Source organism: Mytilus californianus, unplaced genomic scaffold, assembly GCF_021869535.1.
Source record: "Mytilus californianus isolate M0D057914Y unplaced genomic scaffold, xbMytCali1.0.p SCAF_7, whole genome shotgun sequence".
NCBI lineage: Eukaryota > Metazoa > Mollusca > Bivalvia > Mytilida > Mytilidae > Mytilus > Mytilus californianus.
The window spans coordinates 111517579-111530818 of NW_026262723.1; the positions used below are offsets into that span (position 1 = coordinate 111517579).

The 13240-nt window shown below is 31.1% G+C and overlaps 1 protein-coding gene across 4 annotated transcripts in view; it reads left to right on the top strand.

Moving 5' to 3' along the window:
* Positions 1 to 1300: 1300 nt before the first annotated feature.
* LOC127708567 (uncharacterized) overlaps positions 1301 to 13240 on the top strand; it is a 49680-nt gene continuing 37740 nt past the window's right edge. For 2 of the 4 annotated variants that reach the window (XM_052213532.1, XM_052213533.1), the window contains exon 1: positions 1301 to 1525. The gene's annotated coding sequence lies outside the window, so the exon portion shown is untranslated. The remainder of the gene's footprint in view (positions 1526 to 13240) is intronic. The other 2 variants (XM_052213530.1, XM_052213531.1) reach the window with 1 other exon arrangement.

Sequence of the window (13240 nt, forward strand, 5' to 3'; positions counted from 1 at the left end):
AAAAGTTTTTAAATGAAAAACATCCTTATGAAGATAAGGTTAGAAAATCAAACATTTCAAGTGTAAAAAATATGGACACAAACTTAGATTTTATAAAACATGAAATTGGCAAAGAAGAGAATTCCAATTTTACAACTGTTACAAACAGATTTGATAAGTTGTTAACATTATGTTCTGAATGCAATTTATTTTCATGAAAGAATGTAATAATATAAATAATTTTCTTTTTCACAACAGTTTCAAATTTCTGAGACCATGGACATAATATCATTTAATACTTCCATGCTGAGACCTTAACAAAACTGGCAATACTAATGTAATCATTAAAGAAGATGTCTACTGTCAAACTTTATAGTACTAATGATGGGATAATTAGTTGTGATAATGTTGACACTGTATCTGTATCATCTGGACAGGATATTATACATTACTTGGTATTAAGCAGCATGATACAAACTGGGTTATAATGGTTATAGTGTTAACTTAGCATGTAATTTATTTATGCTCTTTCTGAGGTCAGTTTATTAATTGAGGCAAATTGATCTTATATCTAGGAATTTACTTTAGCAATAGTTGTTTGTATTTCTAATGTCTGTCAGGACGTTTCAGTGTGTCAGCTTAAATTTCTTTTATTTGGGGGAAATATATTGGCGATAGGCCAGCTTATAACCCTCTGTCCAATGCAGGAGCTTGATGGCCGAGTGGTCAAAGTAGTACATCTACAATCACCACTAGCCTGTCAACACTGAGGTTGTTTTGGGCTCAAATCTTATTTGACTAGGATAGTTTTCCTGCCAAAGGTTAGTGATTCTTTCTGTACATTCTGGCTTCCTTCACCAATACAATATGGCCGCCACAATATAGCCAACAGTACTGATAGTGGTGTTAAACACTAACAATCAATCAATCTGTCCTAGTCAAATAGAAAAGTAGAAATAAATATAATTAAATTATGGTGGAAAAGAAGAGTAAGATATTAAAAATGTAAATAGTTAGAGCTGCCATGAATGTTAGAAAAAGTACAAGATAATAAAATAAGTTAAATTTGTAATAATATTTTGATAATAAGTATCAATCAATATTTATTGAACTTATTCAGGGAAAACAGGTCAAACCAATATTACATAACCATTAATTACAGACTATCCTTGATAACTATATGGGTCATTGTATTTATTTGTGATTACAGGCTTCATCAGTACTTTTATATGCACATCTGTTGTTTGTTAACATCCTACAGCTATGTAAACTAACTAGGTTAGTCCAAAAATAAATGTCAGATTTACACTGTCTTGTCAAAATATTATATTGTTTTATTATGACCACAAGCACTAAATGTATGTCAGCTGGCTTTAATAATAAAATCCCCCAGAGGGCAGAGTGATCACTGTTTATAAATAAAATTCTATTGATTATAAACACATGTTAGTGTAAACACTGAGAGTGAGAGTTCTACTGGTGGATAAGCTTCATGGGAGAATATTAAGGAATAGTATGAAAGTTTAACAGATTTTGCCACAGTATAGTATGTTTGTTTTTTTATAATTTGTTTTTTTTATAATTTGTTTCTGTAATTTAAATTATGTAAATTTATTAAATGCATTGCAGAGTTTCTCTTGTTCATGTTTTTTACTTGAAAAAAAAGAGAGATAATGTTGGCAGAATTTTGCAAGAATTGTATAATTACAAAAAAATTATGGGGAAAAGAAAGTCAGACAGAAATGGGAAATGAAGAAAAAAGGAATAAAGAGGAGGAAATTAGAAGTAGAAGCCAATAATATATTTGAAAAAAATGAATGAACTTTGAAAAAGGATATTTTGAAGAAAAAAAAATGAATATAAAGCTTGCAAAGATAAAGATGGGCTTGAAGAATGATAACGTTTGCTGAAAGTGAAAGGAAAGAGGAAAAAATATTGCAAGATTTTCCACACATGAATAATGGAGCACACGATGGAATAAATGAAGGATGAAATAAACAGATTATTCCATAAACATAGGACAGAATAATAAAGGATGGAATTAAAATTACATATTTCTGACTTCTATGAAAGAAAGATGGAATAATAAAGATATATAATTCATATGTATTTAATGCATGTGCGTGATGGACTAAAGAAGGAATAGTTAGGACATTTTTTTATACCTCAGACTCTATGAAAGAAAGACGTGATGAATAAGATATATATATATTTCATATGTATTTAATGAATTTAAAATGGAATAGATGAGGCATAATTAATATATGTACATTTATATAATGGAATGAACAAGAGAATAGATATATAGGTCATATTTCTTATCTAATAATGGAATGAAAGAAAGAAAGATATGACCTATTTCTTGCCTTTATGAATTAATAGACAAGACCTTCAAACTTATGTTTTACAGTCTTATTTGGGTGATGGAAATAAAAGAAGGAATAGATAGGACCTATTTCTTATATATAGGATGGAATGAAGGAAGGAAAAGATAGGACATATTTCTTATATATAGGATGGAATGAAAGGAAGGTATAATTGAGATAGGAATATTTCGTACAGTCAATTGAGATAGGAATATTTCATACAGTCATGTATATTGAAGTGATGCATACTTGTCATTTAAAAAAAAAGATATTAGTAATTAATGATGGATTCAGCTGTCTTTGTGTTATACAATTTATGAACAGATTTGTTTCACCAATGATGAATTTTGTTCTGTTGAAAACTTAAGCCACTCAAGATCATGGGTTTGTTTAAAGTATTATACACCCACAATGTGAGTGGTATCCTGCAATGACCTTGTTCTGAATTGGTAGCCTTTATTTTTATGTCCCACCTATGATAGTAGAGGGGCATTTTGTTTTTTCGATCTGTGCGTCCGTTCGTCCGTCCGTTTGTCTGTCTGTCCCGCTTCAGGTTAAAGTTTTTGGTCATTAAGGTAGTTTTTGATGAAGTTGAAGTCCAATCAACTTGAAACTTAGTACATATGTTCCCTATGATATGATCTTTCTAATTTTAGTGCCAAATTAGAGTTTTGACCCCAATTTCACAGTCCACTGAACATAGAAAAATGATAGTGGTAGTGGGGCATCCCTGTACTGTGGACACATTCTAGTTTTTGTCGAGCCTGCGACTTTTGTCGCAGAAAACTCAACATAGGGATAGTGATCCGGCGGTGGCGGCGTTAGCTAACTTCTTAAAAGCTTTATATTTTAGAAGCTAAAAGACCTGGATGCTTCATACTTTGTATATAGATGCCTTATGTTACGAAGTTTATGTCTGTCATATGTCCATTGTCCTTGACCTCATTTTCATGGTTCAGTGACTACTTGGAAAAAAAGTCAATATTTTTTGTAATGTTAATTTCTTTCTTATTATGAGTAATAGGATAACTATATTCAGTATGTGCGTACCTTGCAAGGTCCTCATGCCCGTCAAACAATTTTCATTTGACCTCGACCTCATTTCATGGATCAGTGAACTAGGTTAAGTTTTTGTGGTCAAGTCCATATATCAGATACTATAAGCAGTAGGTCTACTATATTTGGTATATGGAATGATTGTAAGGTATACATGTCCAATTGGTAGGTGTCATCTGACCTTGACCTCATTTTCATGGTTCAGTGGTCAAAGTTAAGTTTTTGAGTTTTGGTCTTTTTTTCTAATACTATATGCAATAGGTCAACTATAAATGGTGTATGGAAATATTTTATGATGTACATGTCAGTCTCACAGGTTTTATTTGACCTTGACCTCATTTTCACGGTTCATTTCTCAGGGTTAAGTTTTTGTGTTTTGGTCTGTTTTTCTTCCAACTATAAGCAATAGATCAACTATATTTGATGAATGGAAGGATTGTAAGGTGTATATGTCTGTCTGGCAGGTATCATCTGACCTTGACCTCATTTTCATGGTTCATTGGTCAATGTTAAGTTTTCATGGTTAAGTTTGTTTCTTAGATACTACCGTATAAGCAATAGGTCAACTATATTTAATGCCTAAATTGATTGTAAGGTGTACATGTCTGTCTGACATGGTTCATCTGACCTTGACCTCATTTTCATGGTTCATTGGTCAATGTTAAGTTTTCTTGTTTAAGACTGTTTCTTAGAAACAATAAGCAATAGGTCAACTATGTTTGGTTTATTGAATGATTGTTAGGTGTACATGTATTTCTGGTTTGGTTTATCTGACCTTGACCTCATTTTCTTGGATCATGTTAAGCTTATGTGTTACTTGTAGTAAAGCTTTTTATTTAGGACTATATCAACATAAAATCAATGGTTAGTAAAGAAGGCGAGATATTTCAGCGTGTGCACTCTTGTTACATATTTCTTAGCTGCTGTATTAAGGAATGGTTTGATATTTGGTGTGGAACTTACTCATCATGGGTTGTACCATGTAAGGCATGATTTGATAGTTATTGCAGAACTTTATGAATTTGAGTTGCACATTGTAAGCATTTTTCAGAGCTGCCGGAATCTCACTTCTTGTTCGACAATATTTAGATTTTGTTTTTTTTTTTAATACACAAGAATGAGACATGGTATGATGGCCAATGATGCTATAAACCAAAACCCAAAGGACTAAGATATGAACAAATACAGGTCACAGTATGGCCTTCAACAATGAGCAAAAACCCTACAGTAGGCTATTAAATATACCCTATTAAATATACCCACTAAGCATGACATTTTTGGTCAATGTCCAATTATGAATGGGGTTATACTTTGCACCACATCCTGTGCAGTTTCTTTATATGTTTTAATTAGCATGAGTTTTTTATGGCTTTTCTTTACTTTACAAAGGTCATTTCCTATAAGCAGAAAAAGGAAAACCAAATGTTGGATTAAATTTGTGTCAGTGTTGCTGAAGATTAAACACATGATCTATTACTTTTTTTTAAAGATCATTGACTTCAATGAATATATAATTTTTAAAAAAAAGGGTGTGTTCAGTAACAATATTTAAAAAAATGCTGTGAAAAAAAAAAGATTATATTTGAGATCAATGTAACAAAAAAAAAATGATGTACTGTGTATGAATGGAAGATATTTTATTTTGAAACTGAGGCCCACAAAAGACAAAATCATTTCAGTTACAATCAACGAATGTGATCATGAGTTAACATATTCACTGACTTTCCCGTTCCAATCAGAGAATGAGATCATGAGTTTACATAGTCACTGACTTGTAAGTACTACTTTTATAATGCATTCAATAGTCAAAAGGGAGAAAAGTTTAAATTGACAATAGTAGGCTAAACATGCTCAGCTGGTTAATGATTTGTTATCAAAAGATGAACACTTGATTTATTGTTATCTATGTAAAGATAATAAAGAAATCTTTTATTGAATTGTTTTTGAATATTAGTTCAACAAGCATGACAAGTTTGTCTAGTTTTCCTCATGATCAAAACACATGAACCAGTTATACAGATTGATCAAGAAAGGAGCATGCATACTGTGATAGTATTACTTAAAGTTAATATACTGTAAATTCAGAAATTATTGCGATTTTTCAAAAATGGACAAGAATTCAAGTTTAATTATTGTGATTTCAGAAAAATCTACATACAGATCTATGTTTTAGTTATCAAAATGCAAGTTCTTATTATTGTGATACTTTCTAAATTTACAGTAACTGAAAATATGCATTTGATAAGAAAATTCCGTATTTAATGTTTAAAACTAGGATTGTCAGTTTTCATGCCGTTCGGTGGTTCTCACAACCAATGAAATGTACATGAATTTTCTAATTTATTGTTGCTATTAATACCTGTTCAGACCAACATTTGAAGTTGTAGATTTTGTGTCTGTTGAAGTATTTTATTGGTTCTTTAATAATAATAATAATAATAATGACTTTATTTAAAGAGGGTGACTCAATTAGCATTCACTAATCTACCTTGAGGTCCTCACAAAAAAAACGTACAGAACAAATATTACAGATATTACAATTTTTGAACATATAATTAAACTTTTGCACTAGATGATTGTCTGTAGAACAAGGAAAACAAAATAATAGTACAGTATACACAAACATTAAAAAGACATGTGGTTCATACGTGTTTCTCGTTTCTCGTTTTTGTCTCGCCTGCGACGAAAGTCGCAGAAAGTGAGACATAGGTATTACTATCCGGCGGCGGCGACGGCGGCGTAAACTATTTGTATAAAGCTTTATATTTCAGAAGGTAGAAGACCTGGATGCTTCATACTTTGTATGCAGATACCTTATGTTACAAACTTTCCGTCTGTCATATGTCCAATGTCCTTGACCTTATTTTCATGGTTCAGCGACTGCTTGAAAAAAAAGTTTAGTTTTTTTGTTAGGTAAATTTCTCACTTATTATGAGTAACAGGATAGCTATATTTGGTATATGGGTTCCTTGCAACGTCTACATGTCCATCAGACAGGGTTCACCTGACCTCAGCCTCATTTCATGGATCAGTGATCAAGGTTAAAGTTACGTGATTAGGTCCGTTTCTCAGATACTACAAGCAGTAGGTCAGCTATATGTGGTGTATGGAATGATTATAAGGGATACATGTCAGTCTGGCAGGTTTCATCTGACCTTGACCTCATTTTCACGGTTCATTGGTCAATGTTAAGTTTTTGTGTTTTGGTCTGTTTTTCTAATACTATAAGCCATTGGTCAACTATATTTGGTGTATGGAATGATTGTAAGGTGTACATGTCTGTATGGCAGGTGTCATTTGTCCTTGACCTATTTTCATGGTTCATTGGTCAATGTTAAGTTTTTGTGTTTTGGTCTGTTTTTCTAATACTATAAGCAATAGGTCAACTATATTTGGTGTATGGAATGATTGTAAGGTGTACATGTCTAGCTGGCAGGTGTCATCTGACCTTGACCTCATTTTCATGGTTCAGTGGTCAAAGTTAAGTTTTTGAGTTTTGGTCTTTTTTCTAATACTATATGCAATAGCTCAACTATATTTGGTGTATGGAAATATTTTATGATCTATTTGTCAGTCACGCAGGTTTTTTTTTACCTTGACCTCATTTTCAAGGTTCATTGCTCAGTTTTAAGTTTTTGTGTTTTGGTCTGTTTTTCTTAAACTATAAGCAATAGGTCAACTATATTTGTTGTATGGAAGAATTGTTAGCTGTACATGCCTGCCTAGCATGGTTCATCTGACCTTGACCTCATTTTCTTGGTTCATTGGTCAATGTTTAGTTTACTTGGTTAATGTTAAGTTTATGTGACAGTTGTAATAAAGCTTTATATTTAGGACTATCAACATAATATCAATGATTAGTAAAGAAGGCGAGACATTTCAGCGTGTGCACTCTTGTTATATAGATTAGACCGTTGGTTTTTCCGTTTGAATGGTTTTACACTAGTAAATTTTTGGGGCCCTTTATAGCTTGCTGTTCGGTGTGAGCCAATGCTCCGTGTTGAAGGCCGTACCTTGACCTATAATGGTTTACTTTTATAAATTGTAACTTGGATGGAGAGTTGTCTCATTGGCACTCATACCACATCTTCCTATATCTATGATAGAGTTAGAGTTGTAACATCTGATTTATAGTTAAAATATCTACACATTTTCTTTCATTAGTATGTTTTTTGCTTTTTATGTTGTTGGTTATTTTTGTTAAGTCCAGCAATTATGAGTTATATAGAAATATTTTGTCACTGCACAAGTCTTAGATTGTAAGACCTTTACATTTTGGAAACCCATATTTAACAGATAAAACAAAGATCACAATTAAATGATTCTAGTTTAAAAAAAAAAAATCAGAATCAAATAGTAATGATTATGGCCTTTTATTTGTTTAAAAGAAATATAATTTCAAATGGTTTCTTTTTGTTGTGTGAAAAACAAGACCAAATTCTTAACTGGACTAACTTGAAATTAATATTACACTTCACTGCTTGTAAGAGTGATTTACAACATGAACATTTTTGACATTTATTGGCAATAACTTGCTAGAGCATTATGTCCAACTGAAGATGACCTTTTCTTTAATAACCCTCACTATTGAAAACAACTTCAGATCTGTTGATTATAACAAATAAAAAATATTGTCCTATATTCCTTCTGTCATATTCAGTTATTTCTATAATCATACATTATTAATGAAAGTCCTGGCTTCTCTATTTTTCATTGCCAAATATATGTGTATTGAAGATGAAGATACTTCGATAAAGACACAGAAAATCTATACATATGTTATCATCCTGGTAACATTTGATGTTAGACTTGTTGGAACTCTGACAAGTAATAAATTATCCTAAGCCTCCTCTAAAAATCAATTATTTGCCAGGAACAGTGAATGAAGCACATTGCCAGAGAGAAATCAACATATCATCTGGGAATAAAAGCAATTAAATTTATGGTTCAACAGTTTAAACTTAATTACCATCACAGGATTTATAAACAGTAAAAGCTTTTTTAAACTGAACCAGCAAATAAAAGTATGGCAGCTAGATTCTGCAGTTTATTGTTTCAATGTACTAAATAGTATAAACTCATCAAAAATACTTATAATATTGTATGCAAGACACGTGTTTCATCTACAAAAAACTCTCAGTGTAGGGTAACAATGGAAGTATTATCTGGGTGATGTAATACCATTTACAAACTATTGTTAAGATATTAGATATTATATATTATCTGGGTGATGTTATACCATTTACAAACTATTGTTAAGATATGTTTAGATATCATATATTGGAATGTTGGGAGGAGGTGTTAACTTATAAATGAAAATTATGATAGAAAACTTTATTGTCATCTGATTTTAAATCTTTCCTGTTCAGTAAAAAATCTTCTTAGTAAATTAAAGATTAACCTTGATAAAAGGAAGGAAATTGACATAAGTATTCTATTTACGCTTTTTAAAGTCCTTTTTATGGAACCTGATTAAGTAACAACAGATAAAATTGTTTTTGTCAATACATCTATACTGCAGCTAGAACACTTCCTGTTTTTTTTTATCTGGCAAACATAGTAACAAAGTGATGTTTCGTGCAATGTCAATTTCATGTCACATCACTTTTCTTCATAATTTGGAGATCGTTTAGGGATGGAAAATGTGTTTTATTTTAGTGTTACCATTTTCATGGCTACAATTGTATCCTATATTAGCTGCAGTATTAAAACAATATATGGTCAATGTCTGAAAATTATCAACTTTATTGTATTCAGTACGAAACACTTGAAGGGCTCAGTAAACCTCGCCCTTTCCCAGTTTCTAAGCCTTATACAAAAAAGTTGATTTTTTTCTGGCATTGAACTAATATTATATATTTATTTTGCTGTAGATATATAGGAATGACTTTTCCACTCCATCTAAACTATTGAAATTCAGATACATTTTTACTTTTTATTTAGATTAATAACAAACTATTTTGATGTCTAATCTGACTAAGAAGTGTACCAAATTGTGATGACATTTTTTTAAGAGGTATGCATTATGATTTTATTCTGTTTTAGATTTGTACAGTTTTTCTGTATACATGTTTAATATGGTCAATCCTAACCAAGGTCAATGTAACTTAACAACACTTATTGACGATTAGGAAGTATACAATGACTATGTCAATATTTGTATATTGAACTTATTGATTCATTCTACCAGTACTGACCATTATGGTCAAAAGAAAAGTAAACAGCCTTATAAACTTGATTTATAATCGAAAGATCACTTACGACGCAAGCAAGGCTTCTTGCAACTAATAAAAGTGAATTTATTCTAAATTTATCTAAATGCAGATACCCATATGAACTATTTTCATGACAGTGTCCAACTGCCTGGTTGGTCTCTTGGTAGACTGCTCACCTCAAGTTTGATTACCTACTGGATCAAATCAAAGATTTTAAGATAGGCATTTGAAGCACATGACATTTAGGAGTAAGAGCAAGATAGGTTGGCTCAGAGTCATATAACCGATCACATGTCTAAGTAGGGTGACATTTATTCCTGCAGACCGTTACCTTTCTAAATAGCATGTCTAAACACTGGCTTAGGGTGTCCATCAAGTACAAAGCAGGGTTTCATTTCCATATATCACAGTAAGATGATCTTGAAATTTTCATGTAATAGTTGCCACTGGTTAAACAGCAATCCAGCATCATGACGGAGTCACAAAATTTTCTCTTGTCTATCAGCTTTAAAACAGATCTATCAAACCTATCCTAAAGGCATTCTCGATAAATTTTTCATTTTTGCTAATTTCATTCAGCCATATGCATATGCAGTTTCTATTTCAACTGTAATAACAATAGAATATAAATAAATGATAATTTTGTTCTGTCTGAGACTGTAAGATAAGACAATTTTTGAGGGTTCTATTTCACTTATTTCATGATGAAGATAAAGTCAAGAAAATATTTCTGTGCATAAATTTGATTTTTAGGGACAAGAAAAATTTAGGACAAGAAAAACAAAAAAATAAAACATTCTGATTAAGTCAGACCTAGAAGTTGCGAAATTTAAATTCAACAAAAAATTAACCGCTTTTAAGTGCTTTAGTGGTTTGTATAATATTGTGGTTCGGGTAATATTTTTTGACGTATGATATTCTGTAAAGACAGTAATGTTTAGGATTCAGGGTACATGATAAAGTCACAGTATTTGGTTTTAGGATATATTCTGACAATTGGTAGTACAGCTTTTATACTAATATGTAGATACATTGACTATATAACCATGTGTTATATGACCCGCCTTATCATGTCAGTAAGACCAATATATGACCACTTACAAGGTTTTAAGATAATAAATTGTTATAACCTTAGGGACGTTTACATGGTTCCATACAAAATATGTTTTCCTTAGGGACATAGGTTATTTAATTGAATTTTACATGATTTTTCCTACAGTATTTTAGCTTTTTGTTGAGCCTGTGACAAAAGTTGCGAAAGCTAGACATAGCAATCCTACAATCTATCAGTGTTGTCAACATTTAGGTTCAATCTGTATTTAAAGTTTTTTCAGACATCATTCACTTTGTCAAACCTTCATTGAATTTTATGATCAAAAGATCTATAGCAAAATTTTAAATATAATATTTTTTAATTTCCCATATTTTACCAATAAATGAAATGATTTTTTTGGCAGTTAACATTTAGGTACAGTCTTGGGTAAAAGTTTTTTCAGAACATCAATAACTTTGTCAAACCTTCATATAATTTTCAAATTTTCATACAATAAAGCTTTTTAGAGGGATGACAACTTCCCTTCATTTCTAATAAGGGATTCTTTTTTCACAGAAAATATGAACATGTTAGGGTCTGGCTCTAGTTTTTAAGAATCCTGGATTGGGCAAGGATAAATGCTTGGAATGAGTGTCTATATAAATTTTTGTTAAACCATTCACTTTACAATTAAATTGTCTATTCATAATTTCATGGGATGAACTTAATCTAAAAAAATTTAAATAGACTTAGGAAACACTGGATTTAAAAAAATTTTAAGCTCAGATTTAAAAGGAAACCATCAATTTCATACAATAATTAAGCTCAATGAATAAGTACAAAATGTGAATGAATTAAAGTTTGATTAATCTCTCTGATGGTATCAATTAAATATTGGTCATTTTGTGAGGAAATAAATCTTACTTTATTTGGTTAAAACGGACAATCTATAATTTACGAATATTTTACAGTAAAGCGACTTTGAATGAAAGTTGTAAAGAATTGATTAAATTCATTGGTACATACATTTCATAAAGTTTGTTATTTTATAACGGTCACTTTAGATTAATCATAATAAATGTCAATATAACATTTAAAGCCTTAAGCTAAGATAAATATTTTACAAGTTCTTTATGCAACTTTTCTTCAGTCATATCGAATACACACATAATTTAATTAATGGATGGATTGATCTTTACTCAGTCAAACCTATTGTAATTCTCTATGATAAATCAAATCAATTAATTAATATAATTTCTGTTTACAACATGACCCCAACACACTATGTTGTTATAGCAACGCTATTTGGTATTTAAAGAAAGATGATTTTTTATTAAGGGACTCCGTTTGGATATGCCTACGAGAGCACATGAACTGCGTTCGGATTTTCCAACGCAATCAGATATATTGTTTATGTTTTAAAATTACTGATTTGTATAACACTGTTATTTTATATTTGGACTGTATTAAATGAATTTGGACTTTACCAATTTGTTTACGTTTATTGAATTGGACTGCCGACTTGGATGTGAATGAACTGTGATATATTGCAATCCATTATCTAAAACCCAATATCTCATATATTTGTACCGAAACATATAACCTGATATTACAAGTTCGTATACAAAAGCTAGTTTCCCCAGCTTCAACACCATCCCACAGACGGGATTACACTCAAAGCCATTTCGGCAAGTTTTATCTGGAAACGTATCAAATTCTTTCTTGATAATTTTTCTGAGGGTTTAATCCACAATGAACTTGGTCATTTTACTGAGGGTTTAATCCACAATGAACTTGGTAATTTTACTGAGGGTTTAATCCACAATATACTTGGTAATTTTACTGAGGGTTTAATCCACAAGGAACTTGGTCATTTTACTGAGGGTTTAATCCACAATGAACTTGGTCATTTTACTGAGGGTTTAATCCGCAATATACTTGGTTATTGACCTTTCAGTAATTGTCAAGTTTTAAATATAAAAATAAGAAGATGTGGTTTGATTGCCAACGAGACAACTCTCCACAAGAGACCAAATGACATAGAAGTTTACAATTATAGGTCATTGTACAACCTTCAACAATGAGCAAAACTCATAACTGCATAGTAAGCTTTTAAAGGCCCTGAGATGACAAATGTAAAACAATTCAAATAGAAAACTAACGGTTTGATTTATATACAAAACAATGCCTTGTTGTCGCTATCAAAAACTTGGTCAAAGAAAAGGCAGGAGTTAAATGTTTACAAAGAGAAAAGTAGCTCTAATCAACTTCTCAAAGAATGACTGCAATTGCTCTATCACTGTGTATCTCAAATGTCATTAACTGCATCTCTTCTCTCATCTTTAGATTTTATGTTCCATTTCCATTCCTTTACCCTCCACCAATTCAATAAATTTTTCTGTGATATCATTTGTTCAGAACAATTTTCTTTCTATTTTACGTTGGGAGATAATCCTGGGCTGACAAAATGTGGAACAATTCAAATAGCAAACTTACTGCATGATGTTTATATGACATATATGCTATGAACTATGTGATGGCCATATTATTTATTCAGTACCATGGATATACTTAAAAAGTTGAAGGAACAA